At 36.3% G+C, this 23,277-nt stretch overlaps 1 pseudogene; it reads right to left on the bottom strand.

Annotated features, from left to right (window-relative positions):
- Positions 1-22,685, bottom strand: part of LOC113415992 (CWF19-like protein 2) — a 36,269-nt pseudogene extending 13,584 nt beyond the window's left edge.
- Positions 22,686-23,277: the final 592 nt, after the last annotated feature.

Below are 23,277 nucleotides of genomic sequence, written 5' to 3'. Positions count from 1 at the left end.
TATTTCAGTTCTTTATTGTATATTTCCAGTATAATTCCCAATAAAAATGTCTCTGGTTTAAAGTCTATGTGTTGTTTTATTATTTTTTCCAACCATGTGTGGATTTTAGTCCAATATCTTTTTACATCCAGGCATGTCCACCACATATGGTAATATGAACCAGGTGTCTGATGACATTTCCAACATTTATCCAATTTGTTCTTAAACATTCTTGCAATTCTCGTCGGGGGTAGATGCCACCTATAAAACATCTTATACAAATTTTCTTTATATGCAGTTGACATTGTCATTTTATAATTTTGAGACCACAATTTTTGCCATTTCTCTAAATCAATCCCATATCCAAAATTTCCCCCCGAGCAATCATTGTTTCTTTAACTTGTTCTTCCTCCAATTTAAATTCTAATAAATGTCCATAATTTTTTTTAATTACCTTTTCATCAGTACCCATCAAAATTTTATCTAAATCAGTCAACTTATCATAGACACCTTCTGTTTCAAAGTCTTTATCAAATCTAGATTGTATTTGCAAATATGAAAGCCAATTCATTTTTACACCTTGTTCTTCCAACGCTTGCATAGGTTTAAGTTCACCCTTTTCATTCAATATCTCACCATATCTAACTGTTTGTTCCTTTTTATATATTATTGGATAAGAAAAAGCTTCAATGGTAGATATTCATAATGGAATTTTTAAGTAGTATTGTCTTTTTATCTTCTCCCAATTCAAAAACAGTGCCTCTCGAATGTAATGTCTTCTAAAATACCCCTGTGTTTTAGTTCCCTTATACCAGAGGAAAGCATGCCATCCCAGCATCAAGTCATACCCTTCTAAAGTCAATAGTCTACTGTTCCTTAATGTTATCCATTCCTTTACCCACATCAGATTTGTCGCCTGGTAATATAATTCCCAGTTGGGCAAGGCAAACCCTCCTCTTGTTCTTGCATCTTGTAACAGTTTAAGTTTTATTCTCACTTTCTTACCTTGCCAGATGTATTTCAGCACAATTTTATTTAAGTCTTTGAAAAACTCTATCCCTAATCAAATTGGAATTGTCTGGAATAGATATAAAATTCTAGGCATTCATTCATCTTAATTGTAGATATTCTCCCAATCAATGATAATTATAAGTTTTCCCATTTTGTCAAATCTGTCGCAATCTTGTTGTTTGAGTTTAAAATAGTCATCCTCCTTCAATGTGCTACATCTTGATGTAATATATATCCCTAAATACTTAACCTTATTTGTGACCTGTATTTCTGATTTCTTCCAACTCTTTCTTTCGTCTTGCTAGCATGTTCTTTGTTAATTTCTTTGTTTTATCTTTATTTATTTTCAAACCTGCTACGTTTCCATATTCTTCTATCTTTTCTATTAATTTAGGTGCTGTTTCCAATGGATCCTCTAATATAAATACCATGTCATCTGCAAAGGCTTGCAATTTATACTCTTCCTTTTTGATTTTGATTCCTTTTATTTCTTTTTCTTCTCTAATATTCCTATTCAACACTTCCAATATTAACACAAACAGCAGAGGTGACAGTGGACAACCTTGTTTAGTCCACTTTCTTATATCTATGGAGTCTGTTAATTATCCATTTATCATAACCTTTGCGGTTTGTTTATGATATATCATTTCAATGGCTTGAATAATTTTTTTACCAAAGCCCATTTGTACCAATTGCAATAACATAAATCGCCAGCTCACATTATCAAAGGCTTTTTGTGCATCTAAAAACATCAAGGCCATTTGCTTTTCAGGATGTGCCTCATAGTATTCCAAAGTATCCAGAATTATTCTCATATTGTCTTTGATTTGTCTCTTTGGCAGAAATCCATTTTGATCAACATGAATAAAATTGTTTAAGTATCTTTTCAGTCTTTCTGCCAAGATTGAAGCAAAAATTTTATAGTCTGAATTTAATAGGGATATAAGTCTATAATATTTAACTTCCAGCGTGTCTGTGTCTTCCTTTGGTATAAGTGTAATATATGCTTCTGACTATATTTTGGGTATTCTCTTCTTTGACATAACTTCATTCATGACTTCTAATAGTTGAAGATTCAGTATTTCCTGGAAAGACTTGTAAAATTCCGCTGGCAATCCATCTGGACCTCGTGCTTTTCTAACATTCTGTTTTTTTAAGAAGAAGGCTTCTGTTAATTCCATCATTGTTATGTTCCCTTCTAACATTGTTTCAATGTCTTTGGGTATCTGGGGTAATTTCGCTTTCTGTAAATATTGCTTAACTTTTTCTTCTTGAATATTCTCTTGATAATACAGTTTTCCATAGTAATATTGTATAATTTTTTCTTCTCCTCATTTCCATAACAAACATATCCTTCTTCATGTATTAATTGGCTAATCCTTCTTGATTCTCTTTCCTGTCTCAATTTATAGGCTAACCATCTGCCTGGTTTGTTTGTGTCTTCAAAGTAATTCTGTTTAGCATTTTTAATTTTTTGTGCTAATTCCTCTTTTTCCATTAGTCCCATTTTATGTTTAGTTATGTCCATTTTAATTTTAATGTCTTTTTTTGCGAGAACTTCTGTAATTCTTTTTCCAATCTCTTATAATCATATTCCAATATTTTGAAAGTCTTTTTCTGTTTTCTGTTTCTTTTCCTTGTATAGTCTATTATTAAGCCTCTTGTGTAGGCCTTCATCGTGTCCCAGAGATTCTGTAAAGATGTATCCTCTTTTTTATTTTCTTTAAAAAAAGAAAACCAATTATTTCTCTATTTTCTGTTGAAGTCTTTTTCCTTTAATATCGTATTATTTAAGGTCCATCTAGATCTCCTCTTTTGTCCTTTCCAAATAACTGTCATTGAGTTGTGGTCTGCCCAAGTGCTTGTTTCTATTTCAATTTCTCATATATTAGCAAGTAATTCTGCTGACATCCATATCATATCTATTCTAGATCATAATGCATGTCTTTTTGAATAAAAAGTATATTGCTTATTTTCCACATTTCTCTCTCTCCATGCATCTTTTAAGTTTGCTTCTTCTATCATTCAAAAGAAAGATATTGGTAGTGTCTTTCTAGTTTTCTTTGTTTATTTCTGTGTTTTATAATCCAATTGATCATTAATTATTCCATTGAAATCTCCCATCATACAAATATTAGCATAGTCTAGTTCAATTATTTTCATATGTAATTTCCTATAAAATTCTTCTTGGTTGTCATTTGGAGCTTAAATTGCGATTAAAAGTGTTTTTACATTATTGTCCATTATTTCCACCATCAAAATCCTTCCATCATCATCTGTATAAATTGGTTCTGCCGAAATTGTATTTCTAATATATAAGACCACACCTCTTTTTTTACATTGTGTCAATGACATGAATAATTTCCCTATTTTTTTTTGTTTCAATATATATTCAAGTAGTTTTTTAATATGTACTTCTTGTAGGCAGATTATATCAAACTTTAATTTCTCTAATTTATGAAATACTTTTCTTCTTTTAGTAGCTAAATTAAGTCCATTTATGTTAATCATAACCAATTTTCTTTCATCCATATTAAGCTTTGTAAGAGGGTTTTATTGCTCTAGTAGATCTTAGTTCTCGTGCTCTCTGGGTACACTGTCTACTGCACCTTCTTCTTTTTCTTTTTCAATTACTGCTATGCACTCCTCTTGAAATTCGATTAGCGACTCTTCTTGTGTCTTCCTCCTTTCCTCTTAGATATTCTAAGTAGAATAGCTCAGCTTTTTCGACTATGTTGATTTTGTGTCTTTGTTCCTGCCAGGTGAACAAGAGGCCTTCTGGTATCAATCATCTGTAAAGGAGAGGGCATAGGTGGCAACCATGTTCTGCAATTCCTGTTGAGTGACTTTCCATTATTGATAGAGGAATTCAAAATGATGTTTTACTACTGACTTGCTAAATATTCAAGGTTTTATTATATGTCTTTCCAATGTGGGTAGGTGCATTGACTCATTTCTTTGCCCCGTGGGAAGTTTATAAAGGGCTTCTGAGGAGTATTTTTCTAAAACATTATTGCCTTTAAAATATTGCTTCTAATATGCTTCCAAGATGATCAGCATGGATGAGATTTGTAATTTTATATCAGCCATTCAATAGTATTTATGAGTTTTATGTGTACAATGGAGATTTGTACAATGGAGATGTTATACTTACAAGTCACAGTAGCTTTTGCTAAGCAAAAATATCACATTTGCAAGGAAAATAAAGGAGAAAGAATTCTTTGCAAGCATTAGCCTGTAACCATTCTTTGTCTTCTCTGTGGTCTTGTATTTATGTAGTTTTTCTGCTTCACCCTTAAGGGCTACATTATTTGCAAGGGTAAGAACCTCTCAGGCTGAAGGAAAGGGGGATTCATTATACAACTATAAGGTAAACCATAACAACACAGTTCATATTACATAAATGACATTGAGTCAAACCCAGATTTGATGACTACATAGGTAATGTTTGCCATCTCAAACTATCTCTAGCAATTATTAATTGCTCTAAAATAATGTTCCCATTTATCTACTTTTCTGTTGTTCTCCTTTTCATCTATTACACTCTTTCCAAGCATAGTCATTGCTTCTTTTTTAAAATTTATTTATTTATTTACTTTGTCAAGCGATTATAAGATAACAGGTATAAGAATAAACATAGTTATTAATACATGAAATGGATACATATAAGAAAAATAAAAAGAAACAATAGGACAGGGACAGTAGGCACATTGGTGCGCTTATGCATGCCCCTACAGACCTCTTAGGAAAGGGGTGAGGCCAATAGTAGACAGTCTAAGGTTAAAGTTTTGGGGGTTTGGGGAAGAAACCACAGTCAGGTAGAATATTCCAGACATTGACCACTCTGTTGCTGAAGTCGTATTTCCTGCAATCAAGTTTGGTGCGGTTAACCTTGAGTTTGTATCTATTGTGTGCTCTTGTATAGTTATGGTTGAAGCTGAAGTATTCATTAACAGGTAGGACATTGCAATGTATAATTTTATATACTATACTTAGATCGGACCGAAGGCGGCGTAGTTCTAAGTTTTCTATGTCTAGAGTTTCAAGTCTGGTGGCATAAGGTATTCTGCGATGAGTAGAGAAGTGAAGAACTCTTCTTGTGAAATATTTCTGGACTTTCTCAACTGTGTTAATATCAGATACGTAATGAGGGTTCCAGACTGATGAGCTGTATTCGAGTATTGGTCTAGCAAATGTTTTGTATTCTCTAGTTATTAGTGTAATATTACCAGAGAAAAAGCTACGTAGGATTAGGTTAACAACTCTTAATGCCTTTTTGGCTATGTAGTTACAGTGGGCTCTAGCACTTAGTTCATTAGAGATGAGTACTCCAAGGTCCTTGACAGAGTTTGGATCATCAACAAGGTCTTGACTATTCAGCCTGTATTTTATTTTCTGATTTTTTTTGCCAGTATGTAAGACAGAGCATTTATTTGTTGAGATTTGAAGTTGCCATTTGTTTGACCATTCTGATACATAATCGAGGTCTTTTTAAAGGGTAGCAGTATTGTCTGGTGTTGAATAGCTTTACATCATCAGCGAAGAGAACGCAGTTGCTCTTAATATGATCACAGAGGTCATTTATGTAGAGTATGAAGAGAGTTGGTCCTGGAACTTCCAGTTTGAAGGGCTTCGGCGACAGACAGGAATCCGCGATCGTGCGCTGTTTCTGCCTCGGCTCGCCGCTGGAGCGCCCCGAGCCAGCTGGTTTCGGAGCTAAGCCACCCCATAGAGGTGGTGAAGAAGGGGGAGACTGCCAGCAGGGTCAAGGAGAGCCACATCTCTCCTCCTCAGCTGGTCAAACTCCCTTTCCCGAAGGCGTAGGAGCAGTGGTCAGAAATGGCCACCTCAAAGAAGTACTCAACCGGAAAAGAACGTGCAGGAGGAAGATAAGAAGTGAAAGTTTTGGCTGACCGGGCTAAGTTGAAAAAGCAATAACCAAGGTACCCTGGAATTTAAATTTTACAAGAAATAACATCACTCCCCAAGAAGAGTCGGAAGCAGCGAAAGAAAGTGAAAAGGGAAAGGTTTGGCTTTTTTTTCCTTCTCTCTCCTTCCTTATATTTGGATTACTTGGTGACTCTTGGATTTTTGGCTATTATATTTGAATGACTAAAATCAATCGGGTGGTTGTTTAAAATTTCTACAATGGCATTACTCTTGGATGAATTGAAAATGAAACTTAAAAAGTACAAAGAAGATGCACAAGAAGGGAAGGGTTCCTTTGGCTTCGTTTTTCAATTCTTAGAAATGGAGATTTGGAACTATGAGAAACAACAAGAAAAGACTGCAAAACAAGTAGACTGGGACAAAGAAGAAGCCATCTTTAATGAACAAGTAACTCTATGTGGGGAAGAAAAAGGAAAGGGGGGAAAGGAGATGGAGAATTTAAGACTTAAAAAAACAACCAAAGAAAAGAAAAATAATTCGAAAAATAAGTACAATACTGGAAAGCAACAGAAAAGGGGAATACAGAAGAGGGAAGGAGAGGTAGAGAGACAAAGGGGTAAAAAGGGGAGGGAGAAGAAAAGAGGGAAGAAGGAAAGGAAAAGAAGTTACAAAGGACAGAAACAAGATATAGAGAAACAGGACCTATTTAGAGATAATGGGTGAAAATCTAACTGAAAGGGGGATTCTGTAAAGGTGTACTTTAAGAATGTACCAAACAGAATCCGAGTGCTATGTGTTATATGGAGTGTTATAACTTTAGGGGAAAAATATAAAGGCGGCATACTCCAATCAGTAACTACAGGAGAAATTTTGTTTAATGAGAAAAGATAATAGACAATTGAAACAGGACAGACAAAAAATACAAATATAATGATTTGAATTGAGATGAAATAAATACAATAAAAATTGAGGAAATTAAAAGAGGGGAGAAGCTATGTAGAAAATGTAAAATTGTAATAAGATATGGAATAGAATATAAAAATGAGCATGAACCTGAATTTGTGTTTGCACGAAGAAATGTAACCCGGGATTATGCTGCTTTCAAAAAAGATGTTTTAATTGTGTTTCTTTTTGTGAAAACTCAAATAAAATTTACACACACAAAAAAGAGAGAGTTGGTCCTAGAACACTGCCTTGGGGGACACCGCTGTTGACAGGTACAGAATTTGATAGGATGCTCCCAATTTTGACCATTTGTTGTCTGTTTGACAGGAATGCTTCTATCCAGTTATGTAGGTGTCCAGAGATACGATAAGATTTTAGTTTTAGTAGTAGTTTGTTGTGTACCACTGAATCAAAGGCTTTACAGAAGTCTATGTAAATTGCATCTATTGCTTTGCCCTGATCGAGTTGTGTAGTCCATATGTTTTTGCAGTGTAAGAGTTGCAGATTACAGGATAGTTTTTTTCTGAAACCAAATTGTTTATTAGAGAGTAGGTTGTTTGTCTCTAAGTGGAGGATAATGGATTGGTTAATAATTGATTCCATGACTTTACAGGTGACGTAATTCTTGTACATCATCTGTTCACCTCATAAGTTTCTGTTTGCTGTTTGTCAAAGTTCACTTAGAACAATTCAATGGGTTCTTCTTGCAATTCATGAGGTACATAGTAACTATTCCAGAAGGTGTCTTTTTTCTCTTACTCTGCCTTAGTGTAGCTTTCACAGCTTCATATTATCACTGGAAAAAATAACTGCTTTAGCTTTTTAGATTTTTGTTGTCATTGAAATTGTCCAAGTTTTTTATTGATTTACTCTTTAGAATTAAATGCATATCTTTATTTAGTCCAAGAGGTATTTTTACATTATAATTTCAGCTGACTCTCAATATTTAAATGCAGGTAGTCCTCGATTTACGACCACAATTGAGCCCAAAGTGTATGTTGCTAAGTGAGACAATCGTTAAGTGAATTTTGTCCAAATTTACAATCTTTCTTGCCACAGTTGTCAAATAAATCATTGCAATTGTTGAGTTAGTAATATGGTTGTTAAGTGAATCTGGCTTCTCCATTGATAGAAGGTCCCAAAAGGCAGTCACATGACCCCAGGACACTGCAACCGTCATAAATATGAGTCAGTTGCCAAGTGTCTGAATCTTGATCATATCATTATGAGGATGCTGCAATGGTTGTAACCATGAAAACAGTTGTTGGAAGAAATATCCTTCTGAGTTCAGTTCCAAGTGGGGAAAGAAACACTGGAAACATGGGGGCTGTTTGGAAGGTTTAATGGACAGGACCACATGGCCTGGAGCCCCAGAGTGAAAAGGAAGGATGATCACATGCTTCAAGGTGAAGGAAGAGATCAAGAAAAAAGACAGGTGCTGAGAGTGCCTGGGTTTTATAACCTTTGTTGGGATTTGAATTAGAGCTTGTATTCTAATTGGTTGTCAGACTCCCATGAGGCCATGCAGGGGCAACTGTGTAGGCTGTCCTGAGTTCCAGGCTTGGTTGAGCCTTGCTGGATGATGATGCACTGAAAAGGGCTTTTGGCAATTGCTATAGCTTTAGCTGGAGATCTTTGTTTTGTAAAGTATTCTGGCCCAGGCCTTAATGACCCACCCATTAACAAAGGTGGGGGTGAGCTTCTACTTCTGAGGTGAGTTCCTGCTTCTGAGTTTCTACTCTTTTTAGGGGAAATATTCTGCCTTTTTAATATTTCCCAGGATATTGCAATTTTCTAGGAGAGGTGTGGGTGCTAACTTCCTACACAGTCATAAGTCACTTTTTACAGTGCTATTGTAACTTCGAACAGTCACTAAATGAACCATTGTAAGTCAAGGATTACCTGTATAGAAGCTATTTCTCAACTCAACTTCCTATAATGACAGGAGATAAGGTGAATAAAATTCATTGCTTGCCTTTATGATTCCCAGGCGAAAAAGCCAGAAATTGTAAATATATTTACCTAGAAATTAGTCTATGGTGCTATATTATATCTTTGTGAAATATTATATGGAAATTTATTCTTTGCAGTCTATGATATTCAAAAACTATGCTCAGATTAAAAATTTGAAAGAATCTTCCATCCTTCTTTTCTTCCTTTTTGTCTATATAGCATATTATTTCCGGGAAGGCTATTGTTTTGACTATTAATCTTTATCATCATGTCTTCCACCAGGTTTAAGTTTTTTATTGCCTTCCACTATAGAATTAATTGCCTGCTTACTTCTTCAATATATTTTCCATTATTCTTCTTTAGCCAGATAAACCACTTTCACTTTGTTGACAACTATAAATGTATTAAACATTTTGATCAGCAATGTGAGATTGTGATTCACACGAAACACAAGACACGACATGGATCTTCAAACACGAGTTGATTTATTCGGTTCTGCAGAAGCGGGTTCGCATCCAAGGCAGCAGGATGGAACCTCGAGCATAGTTTGCTCAACATACTTATACCCTAGCCCCCGCCCCATCATACGATGGCTTGGTTCACAGATAGGAACACCCATTACTTATCAGTACTTTCCAAGCTACCAACTGACAGTAAGTGGTTTTGGCTATTTCCTCTTGAAAAGTACTGAAGCTGCCTTTTGAAACACACATACATATACAAAATGGATTCATATTGCTCTACTTCTTACAGCAAGAACTTGTCTTCCTAATATTTAACATTGACCTAGATTGTCTAGTTTCACTTTTTATTACCACAATGAGCTCCACTTAGTCTTCCTTAATTTTGCTAACAAAGTTATTCATTTGATGACCTGATATATCACTCTCTGTCCTTTCTAGTTTGATGCTGGTAATATGGTTCTTTCATTATTTACCCTTGGCACATTGTCCAAGGTTTAATGTTGCCTAATTTTTTGGCATTTTGATAGCTTGCTTCAAAAGCCACTTGAATAATTTTCTCTTTGAAATTTGGGGTAAAATCTGTCTCTTAGATCTTGCCATAAATATTCTTATCTGCTTTTGCTTAAGCTCTGAATATTTTCTTTACTTTGATCTTACTTCATGCCTGCTATGTCCTGCAGATCGTATCTTGCTAATAGTATACAGACTCTCTTTAATATGTTTAACTTGTATATTTGATCCCCAAATTTGTGGTTTGTATCACAATTTATAGCTGTAAAAGTTATTTATTTGTTAAATTTATTTGCTACCTATCTCATCATGGGGCTACTCTGGGCAGCTTACAATAATAAAACAGGGAAAATGATTTAAAAATGAAAACATAACAATAGGAAAGGAATAAAACAATAAAAATAAACAATGGGTTGCATTTTCCATTTTTCCCCTACAGTGAATGAAATGAAATCACTTTATTTCAACCACTGATCATTCCCATGTATGTGTAAATTCAGAACATCCATATACTATCAGAATATTCATGACTGGGAAGATATAGTAACAAGTTCAGCCAATGAATAGCATGGCAACAGATCAGCCAATGGGAGCTGAATTGGAAACTGAAACTGGAAGGAGCCTGGGCATGGCTCTGTATTAAGTTATGAACTCTGAAGATGCTTTTCTAGTCTGCACCTCTGAATCAAAACTGAAACTGTTCTTTGCTGTTCTCTCCTCTGCTTGTAATTTGCCTGTAACTGCTACCATATTGGAAGAATCTGCTGTTGGTATTGTAAATTTACTTCATGTGTTATTATGTGTATAAAGAAGTTAATGAATCCTGCTGAATCAGTTATCCATGTGTGCTTTCTGGATTTGATTTTCTGCAGCAAACTCTGATGTGTAGTTTTCTTAGCAAAATGCAGAACTGGTTTGTCCTTACTTTGTTTCCATGTTAGGGCTGCAACTAGGCTGTAATGAGTGCATCAGCCAAGACTGTGCAAAAGTGCTCCTACCACAGCCTTTGCTTGCTTATCCAGTTTCTGTATGCCCAGGAACATACCAAACTCATGGACTTGCTTTCTCAGAACTTGTGTCACTTATGGACAATACCATGGCCAGAAGAAAACCACCTAAACAAACAGCAATTCCCATCTTGCTTGGGTTCAATTTCAGCATGTTGGAAGTTGAAACCCACCCCTCTCCTAGAAAAATGAAATAGTTTAGGATGTACTAAAATGGCAGAATATTTCCCCTAAAAAGAAAAGTGGAAACTCAAAGAGGGAGAAACTCACCCCTCACCTTTGCTAATGGGTCATTACTCTGGCCTGGGCCAGTCTATTTTACATAACAAAGATCTACTCCAGATAGAGCTATAATAGGAATTGCCCAAAGCCCTTTCATTACATCATCATCCAGCAAGGCTCAACTAAGCCTGGGACTCAGGACAGCCTACAGAGTTGTCCCTGCATGGCCCTATGGGAATCTGACAACCAATCAGAATACAAGCTCAAATTCAAATTGCAACAGAGGGTATAAAACTAAGGGTCTCTCAGCATCTCAGTCCTTTTTCTTTTCCTTCACCTAACATCTTGAAGCATGTGATCATCCTTTTCACTTTGCCACCATTAAACCATCTTTCCAAACAGTATCCATGTTTCCAGTGTCTTTTTCTCCACTTGAAACTGAACCCAGAAGGATATTTCTTCCAACAAGCCTTACCTTGTTTCTTCTTCCTGATGCCGATAATTTTATTTATTTATTTATTTATTTATTTGATTTGTCAAATAAATGCTTACAGGATAATAGGTATAATAGGTATAAGTATAAACATGAGTAAGAATACAGGAAATAGGAATATTTCGTGTACAGGAATACACGAATATATGGGGACAATAGGACAGGGACGGGAGGCACGATGGTGCACTTATGCACGCCCCTTACAAACCTCTTAGGAATGGGGCGAGGTCAATAGTGGATAGTTTGGGGTTAAAGGAGTGGGGTTTGAGGATTTAACAACAGAGTAATGCATTCCAGGCATTGATCACTCTGTTGCTAAAGTCGTACTTTCTGCAATCAAGTTTGGAGCAGTTAACATTGAGTTTGTATCTGTTGTGTGCTCTTGTATTGTTGCGGTTAAAGCTGAAGTAGTCATTGACTAGTAGGACATTGTAGCAGATAATTTTGTGTGCTACGCTTAAGTCCAACCGTAGGCAGCGTAGTTCAGGATTGTCCAAGCTCAAAATTTCAAGCCTGGTGATATAGGGTATTCTGTTGAAAGCAGAGGAGGATAGTACTCTTCTTCTGAAATACTTCTGGACTCGCTCAATTGTATTAATGTCTGATATACAGTGCAGATTCCAGACACATGAACTGTATTCAAGTATTGGTTTAGCAAAGGTTTTGTATGCCCTAGTTAGCAATTCAATATTTCCAGAGGAGAAGCTTTGTAAGATTAGATTTAAAACTCTTAATGCCTTTTTGGAAATGCTGTTACAGTGAGCTCTAGTGCTTAGATCATTAGATATGAGTACTCTGAGGTCCTTGACAGAGTGAGGGTCATCAGTGAGGTCATATCTGCCTAGCTTGTATTTGGTGTACTGATTTTTTTTACCAATGTGTAGGACAGAGCATTTGTTGGTCGAGATTTGGAGTTGCCAAATGTTTGACCATTCAGAAACATAATCAAGGTCACTTTGAAAATTTCCACATACTGGGACAAGATTTTGTATAGGACAGTAATGGCAAAAAACTCCAAATCCAGCTATGGTGCTTCTCTGTAGTTTAGTATAGATGTTAAGTATATATGAGATGGAATATTAGGCATGTCGGGACAATTCCCAAGGGGACAAGTACTTTCTTCCAACTTCTATCTCCCTTAAGACCAGTTACTGGAATATCAACCAGGTCATATTTCTCCTATTTTTTCTTCTGGTCAGATCGATGTGATCAATACCATTTCTTCGCTAAATATAGATCTAAGATCAGAGTGGAGTTTCTTTGATGTTTTTTTCCTTGCAGAATCATTATGTCCCACAATAATTCCATGGCCCAGCAATAAAAACTGTTTTCATGAGGTTGTATCTCTGTTCCTATTTCTTTATAAATCCTCAGCATTTATGCTAACATTTAATAATGTTTTGTAATCATTAGATCAAGTCTAGGTTTCTAGTTAATATCTTCATCTTAACATTAAGGTCATGTATGCTTCTAATTTATGTTATTTAGTTTAGTTTAACAGTTAAAACCTAGGTCTTGAAGGTGACAGTCCAGTATGATGGATAATGGTTGACTGGCAGACCTATATTCTAAAGATAACTTAAGCAGGAAAGTTTTTACAATATGTTAAAGGCTACCCTCAAGCACTTTATGTCTGCATGACTCAAGTAAAGATCTCCCATGAATTTGTGGACTATAACATTGGTGTTTGCCATGGTACAGTAATCCAGGCAATGACCGGTCCAGTATACGATTCTTTTTCTATTTTTTCCACCATATTAAATGGATTGATGGATTGTCATGGGTGATCTTCTTGATAGAGTACAGCCAGTGTAGCTCTCAACTTCATTGGAGTCTCTCCCCTATGACAAAAGAAGGGTCCATGGAGGGGCCATATTGTAAAGGCAAAAGTAAACAATAGTAATAGATGTCTTGAGGACAATCCCAAATTGGAACAGGATTTGGAACACCATTGGCATTGACAAATTGCTGGCACTGATACCATCAGTCAATTGCAAAAGGCAGTTTTACTTGGAACAGCTTACATCCCGTGATGATATCTGTAACACCAACAAACACCCACATCTGCCTACCTCAAGACTCAATAGGCAGGCAAAAATACCAAATCCAGTCTGAACATCTGGCTGATTGTGCAATTAACAACAACAACAATAATAATAATAGCTAACCTGGAAAACTTGGACCGGAATATGTGCAAACTTTTGAATATGACTGAGTTTCATGTTAATAATAATAATAATAATAATAATAATAATAATAATAATAATAATAATAATAATAATAAAAAATGGAAAGAAGCGGTTAGAGATAACAAAATATCACAATCTGCAAATTGAAGTTGAGTGATTGTGAAGTAAGAAATCATTAGTTGTTCCAATAGTAATAGGAGCCCTTGAGCAATCCTTCAAGCTGACAACATCAAACACACTGAAGTCAAGAAAATGATTAGAGGTGAATACATCAAGAGAGTGAAAAAGATCTTAAAGTCCAAACTCAAGAAAATACCATCAAGGCAATCAACACCTCGACAATTCCAGTCATTATATACAAAGCAGGAATAGTGGACTGGACTCAAGCAGAACTAAAAGCAATGGATAGGAAGACCAGAATAATAATGACAATGAATCATGCCCTTCATCCTCGCAGGTGGAGTGTTGCAAGTACATCCGATGGTTGAAGAAGAAAAAAGGGCTTTGGAAGAATATCTGAAGGACAATGAAGAAAATGCACTGAAATCAATATACCAGGAAGGCCTACTGACTACTGGAGAAATCAAACTGGCCTATCGGAAAGACTAAATGAAGAACAAAGTGGGAAGACAAGGCATTACATGGCCAGTACATTAAAAAAAATAGTAGGGAAAGCAGATAATAACAAGATGTGGCAAGGGCTGGAAAATTAAAGAAAGAGACCAGTACTATTCTGGCTGCACAAGACCAAGCCTTAAGGACAAATGCATATACAGCCAGAATTGAAAAGATAGCAACAGACAGTTTCTTATGCAAAGAAACTAAAGAAACAGTGGACTACCTCAGGGGTGGGATGCTACCGGTTCGGCCTGGTTCTATAAAACCAGTAGCTCTGAAGAGCAGCAGACACCGAACCGGTTTGGTGTCTGCTGCTTTGTTTGGCCCAGCTGCCTGCCCGGGCTCTTGGCTGTCCTTTATTTCCTTTTTTTTCAACCTCAGCTGCTTTGCACAGCACAGCTGAGGTTGAAAAAGCAAGAAAGAAGAGGATTTTCAAACACTGCGCACCCATGTGCAGCACTTACCAGCTGTCCGGGTGGCACAGCTGAGGTTTTTAGCAAACGGTCTACACACGCACGCAAAACGCACTCTCACCAGGGGTGGGATTCTATCTGCCGGAGAACCGGCAAATCGCACCACTGGCTGGCCCCAGCCCACCCCACCCACTCACTACCTACCTGCGCTATCAAACTTGCCTGCTAAGTTGCTATTTTTCCTTTTTTTCCCCAACCATCAGCTGGTCTGCTGTGCTGGGAGATTTAGATTAGCTAGAAAGCAGGAGATCGTTGGATTTCTTGCTTTCTAGCTAATCTAAAAGCAGAGCTGAACCTTCCTTAGGACTGAAGTTTCTATTTTTCAGTGCAGACTTAGGCAATAGATTGCAGATAGATAGATCTCTGAATGAATCTGTGATTCTGTGAGCAACTCAATCTGCCTGCTTTGCCTGATTTTGGGTAAAAGTTGCTCTTTTTTAATAAAAAATTCAATATTTACATAAATATTTATAATATTTACATACAAGCCATGCCCAGCCAGTCACATGACCACCAAGCCATGCCCAGTCAGCAAGCCGCACCCAGTGAGTCACATGACCACCAAGTCACACCCACAAATTAGGCCACAGCCACAGAACCGGTTGTTAAGAAATTTGAATCCCACCCTTTGACTACCTGGTAAGCTGCTGCAAGAAGATCGCACAGACTGATTATAAGCGCAGCATGACAAAGTAGCAACAATGGTACATCTGCAAGAAATACCATTTGCATTAAACAAGAACTGGTGGAATCATAAAATATAGAAAATGAAGAAGTTAAATTGCTCTGGAACTTTAAAATTCAAACAGACAAGCACCTGCCACATAATTCCCCAGACTTTACAATTATCAATAAGAAAGACACAAAAGTCTGGATAATGAATGTGGCAGTGCCTGGAGACAGTAGAATAGAAAAAAAAGAACTGGAGAAGATAACAAAATACAAAGACTTACAAATAGAAATAGAATGACTGTGGCAAAAACAAGTACCAATAGTGCCTTGGGTACAATGCCAAAACAATTGGAGCACCACTTGAATACCATTGGCATTGACAAATTTGCCATGAAGGAGGCTTTACTTGGAACAGCTTCCATCCTGCGACAATATCTGTAACATCGTCAAACATTCAGATTTACCTATCCCAGGCACTTGATAAGGATTCAATAAGGTAGACAAAAATGCCAAACCCACTCTGAACATCTGAATGACTGTGATGATACATGTATGGAAAGAAACAGCTAGAAAAAATAATGAAATACATCAATCTGCAAATTGAAGTTGAGTGATTGTGAAGGAAGAAATCAATGGTTATACCAATAGTAATAGAAGCTCTTGGAGCAATACCCAAAGCCTAGACATACGGAAATTTTGAACTTATTAGCCAGAATATTCTGACTTTGCAAAAAACCATATTCAGACATTACATTAAGTCCTTGTTTAGGACTTAAACTGTTAAGTTTTTACCAGTCCCAGGCTGTGAATTGAATTGAAAATTAAATATATTATTATTATTATTATTATTATTATTATTATTATTATTATTATTATTATTATTATTATTATTATTATTATTATTATTATTGTAACTATTGTTATACTATTTTTCATTGTTGTTGTTCAAGTAGACTTTAGTTTTCTGTCTCATTTTTATTGACTAAGTTCTCATTATAGTTTTTATGATGAAAATTATGGCCCCCTGTAACTGTACAGTAGACAATGTTGGATTCTTCTTTTCTATATCCTGCTGAGTTCTCAATAGTAAGTCGCATGGCAGATTGTAGTGGGTTTGTTTTTGTTTTTTGTTTGTTTGTAATGTTAAGGGTAAGGGATGAATAAACACCATGTATCATGACAAATCTTCATGAAAGAATGGAAATTAAACAGAAAAGAAATTCATTGTTGTCGGTGGAGAACACTGAGGTTTCTACATGCTATTTTCTTGAAAGGAAATTGCAGAATTTTGTTCATATATACTTTATATATATATATATATATAAACCCCTTATACCTTTGGTGTTCTTACTGCTCTTAAAATTTTAACTACCATTAATAAAAGTCTGCCTTCCTTACAGAGTAATTAAAGGCAGATCCATTTAATTATAGTGATTGGTAGAAGAAGCTACACAAGATATTCATTTCCTAGTCAATTTGACTGCTTGAATTTATATATACACATTTTAACATACCACATTATTATCGGGGAGGAGGGGAATCAACTAGGGAGTGGAACAGAGTTGCAAAGATTTTTTTTGTTTTGATTTTTGTTTTCATGAAATAGTGGGAAACTGTTCATTATTTCTTCCTAGTGTAGTGATAGGATCTCCATGTTTCTGCTGAAATTTTAAATGAAGAGCTCAACAGTTATTATGTTAAACTGTATATCACCAGCCACTGATTCAACAGACTATCTTGGCAATAAAGCCCTATTCTGCCTCTCACAAAGCCAGTGACCGGTGTTGTCTCTTAATATAGAACACATTAAGGAAAATGATTGATGATTCCCTGAATTAGATTTTTCTCTCTCTCCTACTGATCATCAATTCCTGATGGGATAAACAACTCAATCCACTTTCCTTATCCTATGGTAAGATGGGGCTTAGGGACTATATGTGTGTGCCTTGAAGAGTAATTTAGCTATCTGTCAAGCTTTTCAACTAGCAGGTTAAAGGATCAGAAATGTTCCATCCAGTAATCTGTCTGCCACAATATTTCTAAACATAGGCCTAACAATTTTTGAAAGACCATTAAACCCTCTGTTCCAAAATAGCAGCAGGAAGCAAAATAGGATAGTTTTCCATCTGCATGTTCTAACATCAGGGTTCTCTCTTCTTTCTTCATCATACATAATAGCAAATTGTATCTTGAAGTTGCATAGCACCTGGTAATGGAGTAGGTAAAATAGCATCAAGTAGGATGCTAGAAATAACAAAAGGTAGCTATGCGAATGCTTTATCAGCAGAAGCCCCTAAAAACCTGAAGTATGATTATTGATTACAGAATGCCAACATATAGCTGATAAAATCAGCCCCTCCTCCCTGGTTTAAATTGATCACCTGTGCAACACAGAACTAGCACTCACTGAAACCTGTGATATAAAGTGATAGTTGACAACACTTCAAACCATTTCTAAATTAACTATTAGAAATAATTAAAAGCCCCACAAAAGCCATAGTTGTGGGAAAATACAGAGAAATCCTGTTTCCAAATAGTCAAAACAAAATTGCAGAGAATAAGAAAATGTATTTAAATAATTATACATTTATCATTAATTTTTTTTATTAAGATTTATCTCTAGGGTAATAAGAGACAAATCACAAGGATGTCTTCTATATGAAACATGATATTTTACAATTGTGTTATATTTGTACCTATTTAATATTGTTAATTATTTCTCAAATATGAAACATTTTAGTAAAATGTTGGAGCATAAATATCTGTGTCAATGCTTGGTTTTGGAAGGCACTTTAGTACCTCCTAAAGTACTGATAAATTGCATAGTGCCAAAAAACTGAAAAGATGGAATTCAGCTTTTATATACCAAAAGAGCTTCTGCCATGTAATCCCGTTTTCAGTGGAAGAACTGATGAACACCAGACTTTACTTTTATAATTGCAGCAAAGGCAATTAGTAAAATGGGCTTAACCCTAAATAATTTCAGATTTTTTAAATTCAACCTTCGACATCAGTGACAAAATACTACATTTGACTGGGCAAAGCAGTAATCAATCTTCTCTTTGTTCTATAATGTTGGGGAGAAGTTCTTAGGAGAAAACAAGGAAAGGCAAGAGAAAGAAGGGTTATCTATGAACATCCAAGCACCAGTCCTAAAAGGTCTTGCTTGGATTATCTCTTCTGCTTTGAATACTTGCTGAAATCAAGAGACCATTCTATACATTAAACACATAGTTTAGGCAGGCTGGCATGTATTGTTTTTTTTCATTAATTTTATATGCAGTTGTTTCCTTTTCTCATGTTTATATTTATAGATTTGGCATTATTAGTTTTATAAAGTTATTTTATATTAAAATGTTCTCTGAATGTGCAAAGTTCTCAATTTCACAGCTTTCATCTATTCCAGGATTGGCCCAAAATGTATGGTTAAATTTATATTTCTGGGCTTTAGTTGGGAAGATCCAAAATAACTTCTTTTCTATTTTCATGGAACTGAGCTAGAGATAAATTCTGGATAGAAGCATTAAGTTCACTAGTTAGATCAACAAGGTGGTATTAAGTGGAAACATATTGTAATAATCCTTCATTGGAAAATTGTTAGAGAAAGGGATCTGCTACTATTATTATTGCTTTTCCATTATGTACGGTAACAGCATCCCAATCCAAAGAGTATCCCTTTCCAATGGAGTATCTCATTTATGATGGCAGATGTGTTTCAGGTAGAATCGAAAACAATTGTTCTTATTAGATCTTGATATATAAAACTGTTAATGATCATATGTTGGTCATATGTACTTCATTTTATTTTAATACTCATTCTGATGCTTATAGAATATGCTTAATTGTAAATATATCTATATTTTAGTAAAGAGAAGAAAGATATTCTGGTCCAAATGATTTAAAGATAAAATAAATCATCTAAGGCTCAAAATGATACATTACCTGGTTATGGTTGATAATATAATTCAGAAATATAATGATTGTCTAAAACATTTAGGAAATAGCTAATAGTTTACTTAAAATAATTACATAAGGTTTTTTTTTAAAAAAATACAGGACATTAATTTTAATATAAAATGCTGGTTGAAGAGATTATTTTAATTTAATTTTTATAAAAACAGAGGAAAATAGGGCCTAGTGTGGGTCCCAAGAGAGAATATTTATAGCACACAAACCAGTTCATAATAAGAGAGGTGACCACTCACAGAAATTGTAACTTGTTAAAATCTAATAATATCAATTATAGCAAATATTACTATAATTATTTAGCAATGTATCCTTTTTGTGCCAGTAAATCATACTTCAAGGACAGCTTTGACAACAGCACACACGACCAATTGTGATATAATTAATGGTTAAAATTGGTCAGCACGTCTTCTCACTTAGGATACAGTACTTAGCTTTCAGTTCTGTCTAGAATAGTTTGAATCTCAGTCTTCAGATCTGGTTTTCTATGGTTTTCTATCCACCATCTTCCTCTCTTATGCCTGTATCTAAATTGTGCTTATTCAGCTTCAGCTTCTCCAGACTATTAATGAACTTACTCAGTGTTCAAGGATATCAACCCTGGAGGTAGATAGCAAGCAACCAGCTCTTGCTAGTTTATTTTACAGATAAAATTAATAAAACAAATTTTGCTTATAACACTTAATAGATCTTATCTCTCTACTTTTAATTTGCATGGTTATTTCTGAACAATTAGAAGGATCGACTTATTTCCATTTTATCCTTGACAACCTATGTGGTGTTCAGATTTCTGCAGAGTTCCATCTGTCATCCATGGAGACAACATAATATAAAATGATGAAGTGAGGTAATCCAAGGTTTTGATAATACTTTTCTCTTGTTTTCATCTATTTATAAAGAGATAGTAGAAAAGTTAATTACTCTGGTAAGCGTAAGAGTCTGAATGGGACAAGGAGAGCTGAAATTTCTAAAAATTAAAACTTTGTTAAGGAAATGAAATATCTAATTCAATATTAAGTGTGCAAGCTTACATTAAGGGGAAAGTGGGAAAATGTCCAGCTGCTAATGCAGCAAAAGGAAAAGGGCTACTCTGTTCCTTTCACGGTGACATATTGTTTATGTTAGCTCCATTTTTTTTTGCATATCAAGATAGTTCAGTATCATTATGAAATTGGACTCTAGGGATGCTTGGCACACTGCAGCTCAAAATACCATGGCTCTCTGAGTACAAGAAGCCCTTGAGCTGCAGCATGAAGCTGCTGCTTCCCTGGGAAGCCTCAGTAGTGATTGTAAGTTGAGGGTTGTTTGTGCGTTGATCTCATGTTTTGTCTCCTTTCTTCGAGAAAAAAGAAAGCTGCCCCAATCTATTCTGCACCATTGTATGAAGCCCCAGACAGCCTCACCTCGCCTCACCTAGCATAGCCCAGTCCAGTCCAGCAGTGTAGTATGGTGCAAACCTCTAGCCTCATCTACTCTTTGTCATCCTGTATCCAAAGCACCTGCCACCCCAGTACTCTGCTACCCCATTTGATCTTTGCCATCTTCCTGTTTCCATTGCTGACAAGGAGTGACTAGCCTGGCCCTTCACAGGATAGCCACTGGTCATGTGAGGTATTCTTCCTGAAGTCTCACAAGAAAACTGCTTTGTACGACCTCAGGAAAGAGGGTCCAGGAGTCCGGTAGCTGCCTTGTGAAGGACTAGGCCAGATATGTTTGGTCAGTAGCAGTAGCAAGAGGACAGTGATCTTGGGCAGCAGAGCATAAGACAATAGAAGCTGTGGAGTGCAGAGGTCCAACACGGACATTGTAAATCAGCTACAGTCATGTAATATTTCACTTTATGATCACATCACTTAGCGACTGTGTTATCAATCCAATAGAAGGTAGTAAGTGAGGACTACCTGGATATCATAAGATAAAGTCTTTTTTATGTCAAACATAAATCTTGATGACATGGAGTGACTTCTGTATTGACAACAATACAGAAATATATGTTTTCTTCTAAGAAGTGTTTCCATTTCCCAATATGACCCTCACTTCATGAATTTTCTGTTGGTATCCCATCTAAATTCTTGGCCCAACACTAATAATTTATAAGTCCAAAAAGGAGGGCTAAATGCTGCTACATACTGATTCATCCTGTATTTAAGTCTGAACCTAATATGCAAATTAATCATTTTTTAATTTTATCTTAATTAAAAACAGAACGTTAACTTCCACAAACATATGAAAGTATTGCAGATCCTTATTTAATGATATTTAAATAAGTAATGTAGTATCAGCATGGTTGCCTTTTAAACACATTTACTGTTTCTCCCTATATAAGTGAAAGTAGCCTTACGAATCAGCAAGCCAGAAAATAACAAATAGCCGAATTACAAAGAGCTGGATATTATCGCTCAGAACAGATAAACCTTGCGTACATGTACAGTCTTGTGACTTGATAGAATCATGACTATTGAACCAAGGCTAAGGAATTAGTGATTGACTCACCAGTTGAACATGAGCAAGCAGCAAATAGGTCAATATAATCATGGGCTGTATGAACAAAAGCATTGTGTCCAGATCATAAGATGACAATGTTCTACTATATTTTGTACTTGACACACTTAGAATACTGTATTTAGGCAGTATGTTTTAAAAGAAATATAGAAGGAATATAGATTTTAAAAAGTTTCATGAGTAATTGTGTCATTGCAGGTATACCACATTTACATATTGGCATGATCACAGCTTTCATAAATTTGTAACTAATGGCATTTTCCTGATTATTTTATCACTTTTGGTCTACAAGGCATGGCCAGCAGGAGGAGGCACTGCTGCCACATAAGGTAAGAGTGGCTGGCGCTAGAAGTCAGGCTGAGCGGGGCAAGTGAGCTTGCAGTCCCCAAGAGAGTCAGGCCGCACAGGCTGGGTTGGGCTGTCGCTGTGCCCACTCGTGCCCAGAGTGGAGCATTGGTCAAAGGGTGGCATGCCAGCAGCAGGCTGGCCGGCTCACTCCTCTGCAGTCCTGTCAGAGGTGTCTCTGCTGAGCCCTGCTGTGGCTGCCTGAGGGGGCGCGGATGGAGTCTGTTTTAAGGTCAGCTCCCTCACCCTTGCTGGGGCTGCAGTGGGGGAGGGGGGAGCCGGTGCCCTTTGTGCAGATGGAAAAGTGGAGGCATCTGTCTCTTGGTGCAGACCATCTTTCCTGTGCAAGAGTCCCCGGGCTGCCCGACCAAAGCGGCACGTTTTGTGCCACCTTTGCCGGGGAAAGTGGGCTGGTGATCCGGAGGAGAAACAGGGCTGTGGGGCATCGGTAGACTAAAACACGCCAAGGAGTTGGGAGACTTTGGCATTAAGATTTTCCTGCAAAAAAAAATAATAGTACCACATGCATTCCTGGGACAAGGAGAAGGACTTAAGGCTGGATTCCTATGCTAAGTGAAGCTGTGTGTGGGGTGCTCCTTTCTGTCACTAAAGAAGCAGCCCAGTGGCTAGGTGAGGTGCATGAGGGGAAAATAAAGGCACCCTAGAAAAGATGGCCTAGCCGTTTTTTCGGGGGTCAAGAAAAAAAAAAGGCCCAGCCTTATTTACTGAGCAACATGGTAATTAGGGATAATGAATCGGGATGGGTCATACAGATGTTGGCTTGTTGAGGAAGCTCTGGATATTGCAAAGGGGTTAATTACATATATTGGATAAATACAGCTCTGAGCCGGTGAAAAACTTGTTTCTTCATTGCTTCTTGTCCCTGACTGCAAAAGAATAAAGACCATTTTGCTAGCCTGCCGGATTTGCTTGTTGTTTGTTACCTTGTTGGAACAGCTGGCCCAAGAGTAGCTCAGACTAAAACTGAAACTGAAACTCCTCTCCTCTGCTTGTGTTTTGCATTTGGAACAAATTTCC

This window comes from Notechis scutatus, chromosome Z (assembly GCF_049901735.1).
Source record: "Notechis scutatus isolate UNSWTSFEM ecotype Mainland chromosome Z, rNotScu1.2, whole genome shotgun sequence".
NCBI lineage: Eukaryota > Metazoa > Chordata > Lepidosauria > Squamata > Elapidae > Notechis > Notechis scutatus.
Note: the sequence above shows the minus strand (reverse complement) of the source record. Positions and strands in the feature narration are given on the sequence as shown.